General features: G+C 45.6%; 1 long non-coding RNA gene and 1 other non-coding gene across 2 annotated transcripts; one reads left to right on the forward strand and one right to left on the reverse strand.

Moving 5' to 3' along the window:
• The first annotated feature begins 933 nt into the window (after positions 1 to 933).
• On the forward strand, positions 934 to 1,003 carry TRNAI-GAU (transfer RNA isoleucine (anticodon GAU)). Its single transcript has one exon. It is a non-coding gene; the product is annotated as a tRNA-Ile (tRNA).
• A 3,681-nt stretch (positions 1,004 to 4,684) lies between these two features.
• On the reverse strand, positions 4,685 to 17,233 carry LOC118085498 (uncharacterized). Its single transcript, XR_004692645.2, has 4 exons — positions 16,872 to 17,233; positions 12,778 to 12,870; positions 10,882 to 11,046; positions 4,685 to 4,912 (listed from the first exon to the last, which is right to left on the reverse strand). It is a non-coding gene; the product is annotated as an uncharacterized LOC118085498 (long non-coding RNA).
• Between the last annotated feature and the right edge of the window lie 51 nt (positions 17,234 to 17,284).

The following is a 17,284-nucleotide window of genomic DNA, read 5'->3' on the forward strand; positions in this document are numbered from 1 at the left end:
GTTTATTAATCACATATTACATTTAGACACTGTCAGGGCGGGGGTGGAGGGGGCAGCGGCACTGCAACTGGGCCCGCAACAAACAAACAAAAAAATAAAAAAAACAAAAAACTTTGTGGTGAGTTCCCCCACCTTTCCTCCCAGAAAAAAAGCACTGGGTACATCTAAATATGCAAAATGGAATAAACATGTCTGGTACCGGTGACCATGCCCGCCCACCCCCCTTGTAATATGGTGAGATGGACCTAAAAATACAGGGGAAGATCAGTGCATGGCCAAGTGAAATGTGATGGGTTGCTATGGCTGAAACTACCGTACCTCCTTTAGTGGTGGCCCCCTGGTTGTGGAACACCTTCTCCTGACACAGGCTTGAATGTTTTTTTTTCTGGTGCCCCCATCCTTTTAAAACTTGTAAAATAGCTTTTAAATAAGTGCTAGTTGTTATGTTTTGCTCACTGCTCTTCACAGGGCTTGTTTTTTAATCTAACTTTGGAAATAGTTTTCCAATATTGAGGCTGGGAGTGCCATTGATTAAATGTAACCAAAATGGCACCACCTGCATATAAAACGTAGGCATCAGCAGCCTTGGGTAAGTGCCAAAGTTTGCAGGAAAGTATATATATATATATATATATATATATATATATATATATATATATATATATATATGGGGGTGAGGACTTTAGGGAGATGAACACAGCCCAATGAACACAGAGGAGGCTCAGTAGGAATAGAATGCATTTGACGGGGTAGGAAATGAAATGGACTATCTGAGACAGGAGCTCTGCAGGTTGAAACATTCTTATGCAGACCCTGATTGTTTTATTGTCTTATTCTTCATAATTGCTCTTATTCTATTAGATGCCCTGAAACTTGTTACAGGGCAGCCTATACGTATAGAAAATAATAATAAATGTACTGTATTAACTGTGTGAATAGCTCAGTTGGTTAGAGCGTGGCACTGATAATGCCAAGGTTGTGGGTTCCAGTCCCATGTGGAGCAGCTGCGTGTTCCTGCATTGCAGGGGGTTGGACTAAATGATCATCGGGTCCCTTCCAACTCTACAATTCTATGATTCTATTATCTGCCCTGGGGGGGGGGGCATTGGCATCTTGAAGCTGTGAACTAGATCTGGAGTATAAATAAACTGAATAACTTTTCTTACATAGGAAGGTGCTAAATTCCTGATTTCTGCCTTAGCATTTGGACTTTGAGATACAGGGTGAGGACTTTAGGGAGATGAACACAGCCCAATGAACACAGAGGAGGCTCAGTAGGAATAGAATGCATTTGACAGGGTAGGAAATGAAATGGACTATCTGAGACAGGAGCTCTGCAGGTTGAAACATTCTTATGCAGACCCTGATTGTTTTATTGTCTTATTCTTCATAATTGCTCTTATTCTTTTAGATGCCCTGAAACTTGTTACAGGGCAGCCTATGCGTATAGAAAATAATAATAAATGTACTGTATTAACTGTGTGAATAGCTCAGTTGGTTAGAGCGTGGTGCTGATAATGCCAAGGTTGTGGGTTCCAGTCCCATGTGGAGCAGCTGCGTGTTCCTGCATTGCAGGGGGTTGGACTAAATGATCATCAGGTCCCTTCCAACTCTACAATTCTATGATTCTGTTATCTGCCCTGGGGGGGGGGGCAGTGGCATCTTGAAGCTGTGAACTAGATCTGGAGTATAAATAAACTGAATAACTTTTCTTACATAGGAAGGTGCTAAATTCCTGATTTCTGCCTTAGCGTTTGGACTTTGAGATAAGTGCGGAGAGAGAGAGAGAGAGAGAGAGAGAGAGAGAGAGAGAGAGAGAGAGAGAGAGAGAGAGAAGCTTGCTACTACCGTGTTTCCCCCTTTTTAAGACACCGTCTTATAACTTTTTTCCTCAAAAAAAACCACGGTGTCTTATTTTCAGGGGATGTCTTAAGGCTTGGTGCTCTGTGCAATCACACATGACACTTTCTGGCACATGCAGATACAGATCAGCTGTAGCGCTGAAATCAGCTGTTCCTGGTTCAGGTGTAGCGCGCGCCCAGCGAAGTCAGCCCTGAGAAGGGAAAATGGCATTTAAAAATGCCATTTGAAGTGATTTTAGCCTGTCGCCCAGAACCGGCTGCTGCAGCGCGGAGCGCCCAGCAGCGCCCGGGGGGAGCGCCCAGCAACACGGACAGAGCGCTCAGCAGCACCAGGAGGAGCGTCCCACCGTGCCAGGCGGCGGGGTGGCAGGCCACCTTGGCATGGCGAGGAAGAGACGAGGCCGCTGGCTCGGGCGCTCCTGAGTCCTGACCCCAGCCGCTTCTACGCGGCAGCAGCAAAAGAGCCATGCGGCCACATGGAGAGGCTAGCGCCCGAGCGGGAGACGCGATCTCTGCAAAGCTCTGCACTCACTTCATCCGCCCGACGGGAAAGCGAAGTGGGGAAGAGAAAAAGAGAAAAAACCGAAGCGGCTCTTTTTCTCTTCCCCACTTCACTTTCCCGTCGGGCGGATGAAGTGAGTGCAGAGCTTTGCAGAGATCGCGTCTCCCGCTCGGCCACATGGAGAGGCGAGCGCCTGAGCGGGAGACGCGCTCTCTGCAAAGCTCTGCACTCACTTCATCCGCCCGACGGGAAAGCGAAGTGGGGAAGAGAAAAAGAGCCGCTTCGGTTTTTTCTCTTTTTCTCTTCCCCACTTCGCTTTCCCGTCGGGCGGATGAAGTGAGTGCAGAGCTTTGCAGAGATCGCGTCTCCCGCTCGGCCACATGGAGAGGCGAGCGCCTGAGCGGGAGACGCGCTCTCTGCAAAGCTCTGCACTCACTTCATCCGCCCGACGGGAAAGCGAAGTGGGGAAGAGAAAAAGAGAAAAAACCGAAGCGGCTCTTTTTCTCTTCCCCACTTCGCTTTCCCGTCGGGCGGATGAAGTGAGTGCAGAGCTTTGCAGAGAGCGCGTCTCCCGCTCAGGCGCTCGCCTCTCCATGTGGCCGAGCGGGAGACGCGATCTCTGCAAAGCTCTGCACTCACTTCATCCGCCCGACGGGAAAGCGAAGTGGGGAAGAGAAAAAGAGCCGCTTCGGTTTTTTCTCTTTTTCTCTTCCCCACTTCGCTTTCCCGTCGGGCGGATGAAGTGAGTGCAGAGCTTTGCAGAGAGCGCGTCTCCCGCTCGGGCGCTCGCCTCTCCATGTGGCCGCACGTCTCTTTTGCTGCTGCCGCGTAGAAGCGGCTGGGGTCAGGACTCAGGAGCGCCCGAGCCAGCGGCCTCGTCTCTTCCTCGCCATGCCAAGGAGGCCTGCCACCCCGCCGCCTGGCACGGTGGGACGCTCCTCCTGGTGCTGCTGAGCGCTCCGTCCGTGTTGCTGGGCGCTCCGCCCGGCGCTGCTGCGCGCTGCAGCAGCCGGTTCCAGGCGGCGGGGAGGCAAGCTGAAATCACTTCAAACGGCGTTTTTAAACGCCATTTTACCTCCTGGTTCCAGGCCCCCAGTTGGCAGGCATGGGGGTATGTCTTATTTTCAGGGTATGTCTTATATTTCTCAAATGCTTAAAATTGTTGCCCTGGCTTACTTTTTGACTACGTATTAAAAAAGGGGAAACACGGTATGTTTCAAGGCACATAGCAAAATGAAGATTAAGCATACTGTATAACTTCAGAACAAAATGCAAAAGCAACCAAGATATTGAATGAACCAGGGACATACTTGGATAAACTGCATTGTATTAAAGTACACAAAAATGCCATCCAAATCTTTCCTCGGCAAAGCTCAAAAATGGTCTACGGGCTCAGAAACGGCTAAATAGCAAAAGTTTACTCATTACTTAGATGAAAAGTAATTCCCATTTCTCAGCAATCCATGTCTTTAATTGCATTTTCTTTATAAGCTGGATGTAGGTAGGCAGAATTGTAGGCAGAATTACAATGGAGCAATTGAGAACCAATGATTTTCTAAGCCGCCGATAGTAGGTATTTAATTTTGCTTTCAAATCCATACTGTGGTGGGCACTTAGGCACACAATAGCCGAGGAGATATGCCCCAGTTTATAAGATAGTATGAAGAAAATGCATAATGGAGCAACCAGATATATAAATAGAATAATACAAAGAAACCTAATCTACTACCAAAGCTATAATTCAATCCTTTTGCAACACAAGTGCAGAGCTAAACTGGCTTATGAATAAGCACTACAATCCATAGATGGGGCTGTATAACCTTGGCTGGGTCTAAAACCTTGAATTATTGTTGAGCATTTTAGAGGGAAGAAATAAAGAAAGCTAATGACTGTGTCAGGAACAGGAAATATTAGTAAATACTAATTTTGGATTAAACGTATGACAAAAGAGCAGGTCCCACACCCCCTTCCGCTCTCCTGTCAATCCCACCATCTTTTCTTACACATGCACACCCAGCTCTCTCTCTCTCTCTCTCTCTCTCTCTCTCTCTCTCTCTCTCTCTCTCTCTCCCTCTTTTTGAATGTAGCCCATACAACGGGTGGGGGAGGGAGTCAGACCGCAATTATGCAACTGCAGTTCAGGGAAAGGCTGCCCCTACCTTTATTCTGCACAGCTCTCTTGATATCAGATCAACAGACTATAAGGTAGGGTAAAATTTAATCAGCAGTTATGTGATGAATGTCGTCGATGCCCGGATGCACCAGTCATTATGCATGTGTGTGTATATGTATATAAACATGCAAACATATGAAATACATCTCAGATAGTTTATTTGGTGGATTCATGCTTTCTACCTAGGGAAAGGTCATCGTCGCTCAGGGGTAGAGCTTTGCATGCAGAAGACTCCAAGTTGAATCTCCAACATCCCCCGGTAGACCTGGGTATGTCCTGTCTCTGAAAAAAGTTGCTGCCAGCGAGTACCAACAATACTGAGCTCGGTGCTGTGACTCGGTGTGAGGCAGCTTCCCATGTTCTTCAATCACTCTCCTGTCAGGAAGAAGAAGAAGAAGAAGAAGAAGAAGAAGAAGAAGAAGAAGAAGAAGAAGAAGAAGAAGAAGAAGAAGAAGAAGAAGAAGAAGAAGAAGAAGAATTTATTATGTATATCCCATCCATCTGGCTGGGTTTCCCCAGCCACTCTGGGCAGCTCCCAACAGAATATTATAAACACGATCAAACACTGTGCACTCCACAATAAGCTTCCAAGGAAGCCCAGCCCTATGCAACAACCTGTTGATTGAGCTCGTCCAACAAAACCTACTATGTTCTTTGGTCGTAAATGAATTTTATGAAAACGAATTGTCATGATCCTAGCCATGCCACTGTTGTCCCTCTTGTTGGAGAGGACAAATAGGAAATTGCAGTAGGGTTTGCAGACCAAAATATGCCCAAGAGGAGAACTAGCTGGTCCACCAAATATGTGTAAAACTTCACGCAATTGTACTATCCCTTTTGCATCACATCACAATCATGCACTAATCTGGCCATTTTCCCAAGGTCCCATTTAGAAGGTCCATTTGCAGGGACCTCACCAAAGATGCACAACATTTAAAAGGTCAGGTTATTCCGCCACTGTTGGAATAAAATTGAGGCTACATTTATTATGCTGAGGAAGGATTCATTTTGCACAGTTGCTCACATCTATGTTACATCATGCCAAGATGATAGAAGGTGGTCGTAGTTCAGGGGTGGCGAGGGTTGGGGAATGTGAGGCAGAGATTTGCTGCACTTTTAGTTTTTTAGAGCTCTATTCCAGATTCTCCATCATGTTCAGTCCTGCGTACATGCTTGCCATAATGATTGTTTTTCTCATTTGGCTAGATTACCTCCTATGATTTTTAAGAGCAACATTTGTGTTCAGGTGTAGACAACTCTAAACACTTACATAAGGAATTGAATACAAGCACATTAAAGCCGCCGCTTCCACTCCCCCCCCTCCGCCTCCTCCTTTTTCGGGGGCAATTTAATATTCTGCAAATGTTACAACTTTTCTCCCTCCCCCAAATTAAAAATAAATCAGCTTAAATGCCTAGAGGAAATCTGGCTGTTTTTAATTTATTGTTTTGTCGTAAAACTCTGTGTGCTAAGAGCCAAAATAAAGCAACTCTTGGAACTCAAAAATATAATGTGAATGTTCTGTCTCTCTTCTTTTAAAAAAAGAAGCCCAAGCAAGCAAAAGCTGTTAAAGGGTGAAAGCATTGTGCTTATTATTTATTACAATTCTATACTACCTTTCTTCCAAGAAGATGAAGGTGACATCTCCTCTTCCCTGAGTTTATCCTCACAACAACCCTGTGAAGTAGGTGAGACAGAGTGGTGCCCGAAAGAAAATAAACATTTCAAGTCAGTCCAGAGCAGTCTCGAGCAGGTTGGCTGCCCTGGCACTGAGGGACGGAGATCGCTCCGGCGCCCACGCCCTCACAGGGCGCAGCATGGTTTCTGCGCGGCTTTACCACGCGGCACCCTGCCTACCGGCCCATCGCCCTGGCGCACCGCGCCGCCGGGGGTCTACCTAGAGCCGGCCCTGAGTCAGTCTATCCTAATACAGTTGCTTACAGACATGCCTCTGGTCTCCTTGTGAGTAATGCAGCAACTTGGATGTTCAGGGTTTGATGATGAAGGACAAACAGGGAGGGAAGACCACTGGCAATATTCCACTCTTAAGGGATTTTGACCCAGGTGGGTCAAAGCACAATCCTATACATATCTGCTCAGAATTAATTCTCATCAAGGTTTAGGATTGCAACATAAATTTATAACTAAAATGCATGCATGCCCATGGCTATACAAAAAAATTCCTTCAGTAGCACCTTAAAGACCAACTAAGTTTTTATTTTGGTATGAGCTTTCATGTGCATGCACACGAAAGCTCATACCAAAATAAAAACTTAGTTGGTCTTTAAGGTGCTACTGAAGGAATTTTTTTTATTTTGCTTCGACTCAGACCAACACGGCTACCTACCTGTAACATGGCTATACAGTTTGGCTCCAACAACACTTGCAGTATACCCCCACCCCGAATATTCAGTCCACCTGGTCATTATAGCATCTCAGCAGTGGGGTGGGGGTGGGGGGGAGATATTGGCATCACTTTGTTTTTCTTCTTTCCACTCTATGCTCTTTTGCTTTTTTGAGAAAAGCATGTCCATTAGATGCTTAGCCTATGGTCTATGTGTTGTCATTGTAGACTTATTTGTGCAGCTCCTGGAAAAATGGTGTGGGCGCGCCTTGTCATGTTATCTCACGCAGGAGCTTCCTGCAGCCAATCAGGAACCGTGTTTTTGTTTCTGAACGTTTTGGAAGTCAAATGGACTTCTGGAATGGATTCCGTTCTCAACTTCCAAGGTATGACTGTGCGGCTTAGGACAGAGGGGTGGGTAGCTGGGAAGACAACGGAGTACTGATCTAGCCCCCAGCACCACAGTTGGGTGAGTGTGCATATCCTAAGGAAAAGCGGGACATTCTGGTATCAAATCAGAAACCGGGACTGCTTCTGTAAAGCCAGGAAAATAGGGACACTTGGAGGGTCTGTGAGGAACACACAGAGAAGCAGACTTTGGTGTAGCCTTTCAGATGTTGTTGGGCTGCATAAGAAGCCCCTGCTGAATCAGGCCCAAGCCGCATCCTGTCTGGCCTCCACTTCTGACAGTGTCCTATGGGAAGCCCACAAGCAAGACTACAACACCCATCATTCCTGACCAGTGACCATACTGGCAGACCCTCCAAGTGTCCCTATTTTCCAGGGACAGTCACAAATTTACAGAAGCCATCCCGGTTTCTGATTTGATTCCAGAATGTCCTGCTTTTCCTTAGGGCATCCCTAAGGAATGTTAGAGGGTATGGTAGGATGTCCCCATTTTCATCGGACAAATGTTGGAGGGTATGGAGTTATGCAAACACCAAGCCAAGGAGATAAGTAACTATACACCCTTTAGAAGACATCTGAAGGCAGCCCTGTATAGGAAAGCTTGAAAATGTTTAATGTTTTGTTATGTTGGGAGCCACCTAGAGTAGCTGGACTAAGCCAGTCACATGGGTGGGGAATGACAAACAAACAAACAAATAAATAAATAAATAAATAAATAAATAAATAGGATGTCCCTATTTTCATTGGAGAAATGTTGGGGGATATGTACTGGCTGATATGAGTTGGAGTCCAACAACATCTTGAGAAGGAAGGCTGTCATGGCTGTTACTTGAGTTCTCCACTGAATAAGTTCCCTTCCAGTTCTGGGATTCTGCTAAATCAGCTCTAAGGCAACTGAAGCACTTATAAACCTTGGCACTCTCTCTCTCTCTCTCTCTCTCTCTGTGTGTGTGTGTGTGTGTGTGTGATGGCGGGGGCTAAAGAAAGAAAACTATACAAATGAGGAATGTAGTCTTGCAAGTGTGTTTAAGGGCCTGGCAACTTTTGACAACTGAAAGTGATGTGGAATTGGTGGCGGAGACCTGCACAAAGAAAAATGTCAACTTTGAAGGGAGGGTATGGAAAGGCTTTCGTGCACAAACAAAGCAGCAAATACACAAAGTGCCTCTTCAAATAGCGCAGTGATAAGTCTATTGAGCGTGTGAGTCATCTTTTCAGTTAGTGAGAATGATTAGGTGCAGATCGCTATCAGGAAAACCACTATTCTCTTCTAATCCTTTTTTTTTAATCTCTCATGCTTGCCAACTTATTATTACATTCAAATTGCCAAAATTAGATGGGATTGCGGCTTTTTGCTTGCTCAGGAGTGTTGTTGACGGTAATAAAAAAATAATGCAACCAGTCTTTTTAAACTAGGCCCAAGTATGTCAGAGATACACACACACACACACACACACACACACAGAGAGAGAGAGAGAGAGAGAGAGAGAGAGAGAGAGAGAGAGAGAGAGAGAGATTGTTGTTGTTTAGTCGTTTAGTCGTGTCCGACTCTTCGTGACCCCATGGACCATAGCACGCCAGGCAATACCACCCTTTCTCAAAGCTCAGAAGTGGAGTAGCCATGTTGTTTGTGGGGGAATGTTTTGAGTCCCTGAGCCAACTGAAACTGCTTCTCATTGCTGTTTCAAAAACTCTCCCTTCTGCTCCTCAGTTTTGTGAAATGATTTATTCAAACAAGGCAACCATTGCCAATATTGTGCTAGCTTCCCTGATATCGTGGACTAAAATTCCCCTCGGCCTTAGCCGGCATGGGAGTTGTAGTCCAAATTCCCCTGAGGGCACCAGGTTGGATGAAGCTGAAATAAACTGTTGCAATTTCCAGAGAGAGTTTATTAAAAAGAAAAGAAAATCAATCTTTGACATGGTAATGGATCTTATTCATTAAGAGACGATAAAAAAAAAAACCCAAGCAAAATGAAGGGCCTGGGTTTAGGTTGCATCATGTGCTTCAGATGCAAATTGACTCCCTTGCACAAGATGACTTTCTCATTATTCCCCGTAATTATATCGATACCATTGCATCACCGCCAAGAATTAACACATAATAAAGGCCATGTTAACCAAGCATCAAAGCAACTGAATGCATTTCAACCATCCACTCCTAATTAATAATTTTCAAGGGTCTAAAGTAAGAGTGTGATGGATGACAACAGGATTCCGCTTCTGCTGAAGTCAGTGGGAAATATCACAAAGGCTAGAGAAACAAGATTAGTATAATTGTGGTGTCTTGGTGGTAGGAAGTATGAAAGGGGGCAGATGTCTCGGGAGCATTTTCCTTGATAGCAAAACTGTCAGCCCTTTGATAGCAGCGACAGCTTTGTCACTGCATTCAAGGAAAAGGGAAACCAGTGAGGAAGGGATACCATTACTGATATCGGTAGGGGAGATGAAAGGGGCAGAGATTCCATTATGAGGATAAGATTTTCAGCCTACTTTGGGAAATGATGGGGGCTGAATTGCAAAATAAACATAAAGTCCAAAACCACCCAATACATTTTAAGAGTTAATTGTTGTGCGGTGCATAGAGCATAGCTGCCAAGTTCTCCCTTTTTTAAAGGGAAATTCCCTCATGCAGAATAGGCTTCCTCGCAAGAAAAGGGAAAACTTGACAGCTATGGCATGGAGACAGTCGGGTTGTGCATCCACAGCAGTGACCAGAGGAGGGGTGACCGCTGGAAGGAGCATAAAGATAAGAAACGCCATGGTGTATCTGCAGCAGCACAACCAGACACCTTCATCTGCTCCAGCTGCAACAAAACATGTCTCTCCCATATCAGTCTTTACAGCCACAGCAGGCACTGCAACTCTCCAATGATTTGACTTCACCCCTGAAGGTGCACTCCTCCCAAGACATATGCCAATAGATGCCAACAAGTTGCCAATACAACTGTGTTTCTTAAACTTTTTGGACTCACTTCCTTTTTGAAGCTTGTATTGGGGAGAGAAGCTTGTGACCTCCTAAATTGCTAGACTGCAATTCCCATCACCAGTGACTATTGGCCTGTTGTCTGAGATTGATGGGCATCGGAGACCAAAACACCAGGAGAGTCACATGCTCCCTATCCCTGATTTAAACTTTTAAAATAGCTTATTGTGTACACTAGGGATTTACTATATTGGTTTTGCTTCAGTTTAATGGTAATGATTTTCTCCAACAAATTCCTCCATGGGGGTCTGCCCCACAATTTGAGAACCGTGGCAATATATTACATCACAGAGCCATTACTGGGAGCAGGGGTTTGTGCCTTTGACGTTCTGCATTTAATTGTTTCAAATAAGAGTTAGGCCAGATGTAGTTACCGGTAATACAATAGCTAGCCAGAGGTAGAGGTGCTCCTTCTGAGGACTAGCCTCATGACATAGATGGGGGTCAGGAAGAAGGGCACAGCTTTCCCCTGCCCTCTCCAAATGGTGTCCCTGAACATAGTCTTTTCTCTACTGGAGGTCAAGTTTGTTTGCGGTAAAAAGAGCAGAGAGTCTTAAGACACTAACATATTTCTGGCGACATAAACTTCATGGATTAGAGTCCCACCTTCATCAAATGCAGGAAGTGTTCTGTTTGGGGTGGGGCATGTCTGATTTGCGTCTCTCCCCCCAGCTGATTAACTTGGTGGTCAGTCAATGAGAGAATGTTCCTGGTGTGTTTCTCTGAGTATCCTCTTAGTTCTGGGCAACAGAGATGCCCCTTGCTTTCAACCTGGTGTGGGGTGGAAAAAGGAAAGAGGAAGCTGAATTTAAGCAATTATAATGTTTAGGCAAAATGTATGTATATTGCACATTATAGATTCGTTGTATACAGGCAAACTCTCAACTTACGTTCTAGGTATCACGCTTAAAGCCAAAATTGCATATAGTCAAAACGCATTGGGTAAAATGGCGAGGGGGTTGGCAAAGTCTTTTTTCCTGGATGCCTGTCCCCTTTCCACCCCCTTTTCAAGTTAAAGAAATTGCCAAGTGTGTAAAGCACACAACTTAAATGCGGGAAAGTTGCAAGCTACCTGTATTTCACATTATGAGCACATTTTATGTCAAGTACACATTGCAGAGTAAATCTCTATAATCTCTGCAATATGTAGAGCAGGGCTTCCCAGATTGAAGTCTGTGGACCACCAGAAGTCCATCACATGTCTGCATTAAATAGCCATATAGATTTTTAATTGTATTTTATTGCTTCTTTTATTTCTTATACTTTACTCTATTGCATTGCAATTTGAAATCTAAGGAATGCAAATTGTAATACAATAAAATGCAATATAAGAAATAAAAAGCAATAATAATACAGTTTAAAATCACACAGAATTTAGAAAAGCATATTACAATTACTACAACAGGCAGGGGAATCATTAAGTGTGTTGCCAAGACCCTCAACCATTTTCAAGTGGTCTGTGGGATAAAATGTTTGGGAGCCAATATGAATTTCAATATGAATTTCAAGTTTGGAGAAGCCAGAAAAAGGAAAGGAAGAAGTGAAGAAAGAAGTCAGTGTCATAAGGGGTAAGTGAATGTACCATCAAGTCTTTCATGTTAATTGGAACCATGTACAGTATAGGTTTAAAAAACAACCAACTTTTTTACAGGGAGTGGATAAATTCATTGGCTTAGTCCTCTGCATTCTCAATCATTTGGTCATTTAATATGCAGTCCTATATTTACTTGACTGGAAAACAATGGGACTTACTTCTAAGTAAACATATAGAGAAATATAGAGAAGTGTGCTATAAGATCCCCCATCTCAGTGCCTTCCTGAAATATCAAAAAGTTTGGAGGGAATGATTCAGTAGCAGCCTGAAAGGATTAAATTGTTTTGAGCTGTAGAAGATCTCAGTGATCACTGACTTCCATGGTTAATGACTCAGGAACTTGCATTGGTAATATTGAAAATGTGAAATAATAATAATAATAATAATAAAGGCTGCCTCTGAGTACTGTATATGCAGAGGACTTCCCCCCCCCCCACCTACTGAATTACATAGCCATTCTTTATGAAAGGATTAGGATAAAGTATTCCACATCTGAAGCAGTTTTTCATAGCTTTAAGTTGAATATAGAAGAGTAATTAGAAAGCTTTACTCTATATCTAGTAAAGAATATAGAATAGTAATTAGAAGACAGGAGTGCCTGGCGTGCTATGGTCCATGGGGTCACGAAGAGTCGGACATGACTAAACGACTAAACAACCACAATTAGAATAGCATTTCACTTACAAAAACAATCAACCATCTTCTGTCTCTCTCTGCAAAGCATATTTCAAGAAATAATAATGGTGATGATAATAATAATAATATCTCTTATATTATTGGCTTATTCAATGCATAAAAAGAGGAAACATATACATTGCTTAACTGGACTAGTCAGATTCCAAGCAGGTGATGGAAAGCAGCATAGGATTAGGCCTGGAATAAAGTCCTCACTTTCCCATTAAACTCACCAGTTGATATTGGGCCAATCACCAACTCTCGGTCTACTTCACAGGGTTGTCTGAGGTTCAATAGCAGAGAAAAATGTGTGTGGTTTTGAGGTCCTTGGAAGAAAAGCAGGGTATGATGTAATAATTGGCATAAAAGGCATGGTCAATGACTGAGGGTAAATCTGGGCATGTCAGTCCGTGTTTGTGATTCTTCCCCAGAATTTGTGGGGTGCTTAATATTGATTATTCAAAGCATGGTAAGTGTTGTAGCAGTTGTAACGGTGTTGTGTTCAATTATGCCAAAAGGAATTTTTTGTGTTAAAACCACACAACAACAACAACTTCAGCTGCCGTCCTAAACGCACCATGATAAGCCCCACTGAAAGCAGGAGGACTCAAATATGCATTAAACATGTTTTAAGCATTTGTTTAAGGCATTTGACCTTAAAACAACAGCAGCAAACACATTTGCCTCTCCGAAATTCTAATCTGTGTGATAAAATGTAATCTTTCTAAAATCCCCCCTCCCCTTTTCTTAAATCCATGCCCACAGTTTGAAGGTCCAAAGTACAAATGGAGGAAGCTATTTCAGAACTGTGGGGTTTTAGAAAAAGTGGCAAGTCGCACCCCTTCCCTTCCCTTCCCTTCCCGCCCTCCACCCCAGCCTCCACATATCCTCTTTTTTTGCTTCCCGGTTTAACTCTTCTAAACCCAACTGAAGGGAATGACACACAAGCGGAGTCGCTCCTTTGGTGTCCGCATTAATCAATCTGACACGTCCATTCATGCCGTGGCCACGGGAAGGGAGTGTTAATCGTTGGTCTCTTTGACTCTTGAAGGGTATAGCATTCTGCCATATGCTGGTATTTTCCAGATCTGGCTCTCTTGGGGCGAGGGAATTAGTCGACCCTTAGTCTTCTGGGTGTATATGGCTGGCCTGTCTACCCGTTTCGGGAAGGGAGACAGATAGACAAATTAGATGCATGGGAGGAGGGGGAAAGAGGCTGTTAAAGGGGTGTGTGTGTGCTCCCATTCTCTTTATTGTATTAACGAGTTATAAGAAGTTACCAGAAAAGATTGGGGGGGGGGATCCCATGCCAGCCGCTTTCCTGCCTGGTAAGTAAATTTCTCAAGAGAATTTCCTAGCCATCCTGAATGGTTCACATGCCACAATATGACGCTATTGGCAAAGAGGTGGATTTTTCTTTACAGTATTTTTTGTGGAGGCCTTGTAAGACCTTGATGCATGTCTACTCAGTTCGAATGGGTTAGTTCGAAGTTAGTTCGAATGGGTTTTACTCCCCCAACCTTACTGATATGCTTCCTCGAAATTCAGCCCCCGCTGAGTACAAGGGGACTTTTTGCTGCTTCTTGCAAAAACAACAACAACAAAAACCGAAGCAGATTGTAGAAATGAGGCACGAGTCATTGAAGCACTTTTAAGTCCCTTTGATTTCGGTTTCCATGCTCAGAACTAAGCCCACTGTGTTCAGTGGGACATGTTCCCTGGTCAGTGTGTGAGTGGATAGGACTTCAAATAATTACTGTATATTATTATTATTATTATTATTTACATTTGTACACTGCCCTTCATCGGAAACGCCTGAGGCGGTTCACAACAGAAAAATACAAAATGAGAATGCAGAATACATAGTGACACAGAAACAAACCAATAACCCCCACCTCCCACAAACACAGTTTAAAGAGGAACGGTTTTGCCTGGTGCCTAAAGATGTATAATGAAGGCGCCAAAAGACCCTCGCTGGGGATAACATTCCACAAATGGGGAGCCACCGCAGAAAAGTCTCCTCTACTGGAAGAGGAACATGAAGAAGGGAAGAAGGTCCACCAGAAAAGTGCTGATTGCTTTTTTCGAATCTCAGAAATAAGGTCCCGTATATCAGCCCTTGACTCCTCCAAATGAACCCAAGAACCTGAAGAAGCCAGAGTGGAGAATAACTGGAGTTAGATGAAGACATCGTCTGGGAAGATACCGTCTGCCTGCGTTTTTCTCCCTCCCTTGCCCTCTTCCTCCTTTTCCAGATTCCCCTCTCTGATCCCAGTTTTGATTATATCGGTGGGAACATGCAAGAGCGCCTCCTTCCACTCTGGCCTGGCTGGTGTTGTTGGCGTAGCTTCAGTTTTAGCCAGGCACCTGTTACTTTTCTCTCTCCTTCGGTCTAAAGTTGGCGCCCGGCATGCATTTAAACAGGCTGGCAGAAGCAGAGTGAATGAAGTTCGGGGGCTCACGATTGATCTCTGGAAGAAAAGGACTTGAAGAAGGGAATAATACCGCGATGCCCAACCGAAGTCCCAGTTGAGTCGCAGCGCTTGAATTTAAGCCGACTTTGGTGTCGTTGAAAGACACCAGCTGGACAAAACGATCTGAATTTCAGTCCGGAGTGAAACCGATTTAAGTCGTGCTCGCACCAAGGAGACTCTAATCGGTTTAAATCCAGACACTGCGCCCACACAGTGCATTCAAAGCGCATTGTCCCTCTCTGGGAACTCTTGCTTAACTCTCACAGAGCTATAGTTCTCTCAGCACCCATAAAAACCACATTTCCCAAGATTCTTGGGCTGGAGGGAAGAGGAGAAAGAGGAGAGAGGTGTGTGTTTTAGATGTACTTTAAATGTGGATCGGGCTGACAGGTGGCTGCAGCAATTCTTCACCTGCATATTTGGGGGCGGGGAGGGTCACTTAAAGGAAAGGTGGATGAGTTCAGAAGCACAAAAAAGAAAAGAAAAAGGTTTGAGGGTTAGTTGCCAGCATAGCTGCCAAGTTTTCCCTTTTCTCATGAGGAAGCCTATTCAGCATAAGGGAAAATCCCTGTAAAAAAGGGATAACTTGGCAGCTATGGTTGCCAGACGGAATGCAGGGTCGAAGCAGGTAGCGGGACAAAGGAGGAGTAAGTCGCCGGTCTGGTGGGAAGGCGCCCGGCAAAAGCGATCTGATTTCAGAGCTATCCGAAGTGGGATGGGGGAAGCCTTACTCCCCACCCACTTCCTCACTCTTTGATCCGAAGCATCCTTTCATGGAAGTAAAAAAGAAAGTCCCGTTGATTGAAAATGAATTACGCTTCCCCACCCCACCCACCCCAAAAAATCAAAGTAACACTGCTTAGGGTTCTATCCTCTGCAGAGCATCATTTCACACGCAGTGATAACGTTTCCAAAGATATCAGAGGGGAGATTGGAGGAGGGAGGAACTCCCTACCGAAGTTGATGCTCTGAAGTGACCGAATTTCGGAATGAATCGTTTAAGAGAGGGAAAGGGAAAGTGCGAGGCGTGGTGAGGGGGGTTTCTTGCCTCCCCCTTGCAAACTGCAACGGAAGAAATGCGCTTGTTGAACGTTCCCCCCCTCCATGGGCGTAGCCAAGAGTGGGAAGGGAGGGGCAGCTGACCCCCATCAATAAAAATAAATAAAAATACATAGCAAACTGAAGTTCTGCCCCCCCTTAACAAAAGGCCTGTCCCTCCCTAACAAAAACCCTGGCTATGCCCATGTCCCCCCTCCCAGCCGCTCGTCCTGCCTGAGGGAGCCCGCAGGGGAGGGGGCGACGTGGGCTCGGTGCTTCCCCCGGCTCCTTACCGCCGGCCCTCTCCCCCTCCTCCCACCCCCGCCACTATCCTCCCGCACCATCACCCGCCTTGTGGTATTGATCAGAGCTCTCGGATCAGAGCTCCCGTCCCGTCGATCAGCCTCGCCTTCGCCGGGGAAAGAGTTAATGGTCCCTGCCGCTGCCGAGCCGGGCCGCTTGCTTCCACACACCACGAAGGTAAGTCACAACCAAGCCCGCGCACCGCCTACGTTCAAACCAGGCGAGCGGGTTTTCCCTTGACAAACAGACGGGCAAGTCAATGCGACTGCAGCAGGTGATCTGGTAGCAGGGAAGCAAGGGGCCGGTGAATAGGTTCCCTCCCCACCTTCCGCCGTCCAGGAGACAAATATTGGGGGGGGGGAAACGGGGTCTCCTCCTTCGCCACCGTTAGCTCCCTAAGGATTTCGAGCCCTCCTTCTTAATTCAGGACACACACCCCGCTCCCAGACAGATAAGTTTGAATTGCCAAAAGATCTGTCCCGGGTCATTTCCCCCCCCCCCCCGGTGTGCACCTCGGAACGAAGCGCCGCCTTCAAGTGGAAGAGCGTTTCCGAGAAAACCTCGTCAGGAAACTGTCGAGAGAGCACTTTTTTCCGGGAGAGACAGAGAGAGATCCGCGCGGACCAACTCTCTCTCTCTCCCTCGACGGGCAAGTCGCTCCTTGGAGAGGAAGAGGAGCGAGAGCCAACGAAGCGCGCGTTCAGTTTGGGGGTCCTCGTGAGAGATCGCGGCCGGAGTGCGATTGAAACGGAGGGGACCCCCCTGTCGAGAAAGGGGGAGCCGTGGCGGCCCCGTCCCCCCCCTCTCCTCTGCTTAGACGACAGGCGAAGCCGGATGGCCGGCTTTTTCGGAAGAGGAGGGCGCAGAGTTTCCAAACGGAAAAGTCGCGGAGAGATGGTTCTGAGTGCGCACGCGCCCCGTTTTT

This window comes from Zootoca vivipara, chromosome 4 (assembly GCF_963506605.1).
Source record: "Zootoca vivipara chromosome 4, rZooViv1.1, whole genome shotgun sequence".
In the NCBI taxonomy this organism is placed as follows: domain Eukaryota; kingdom Metazoa; phylum Chordata; class Lepidosauria; order Squamata; family Lacertidae; genus Zootoca; species Zootoca vivipara.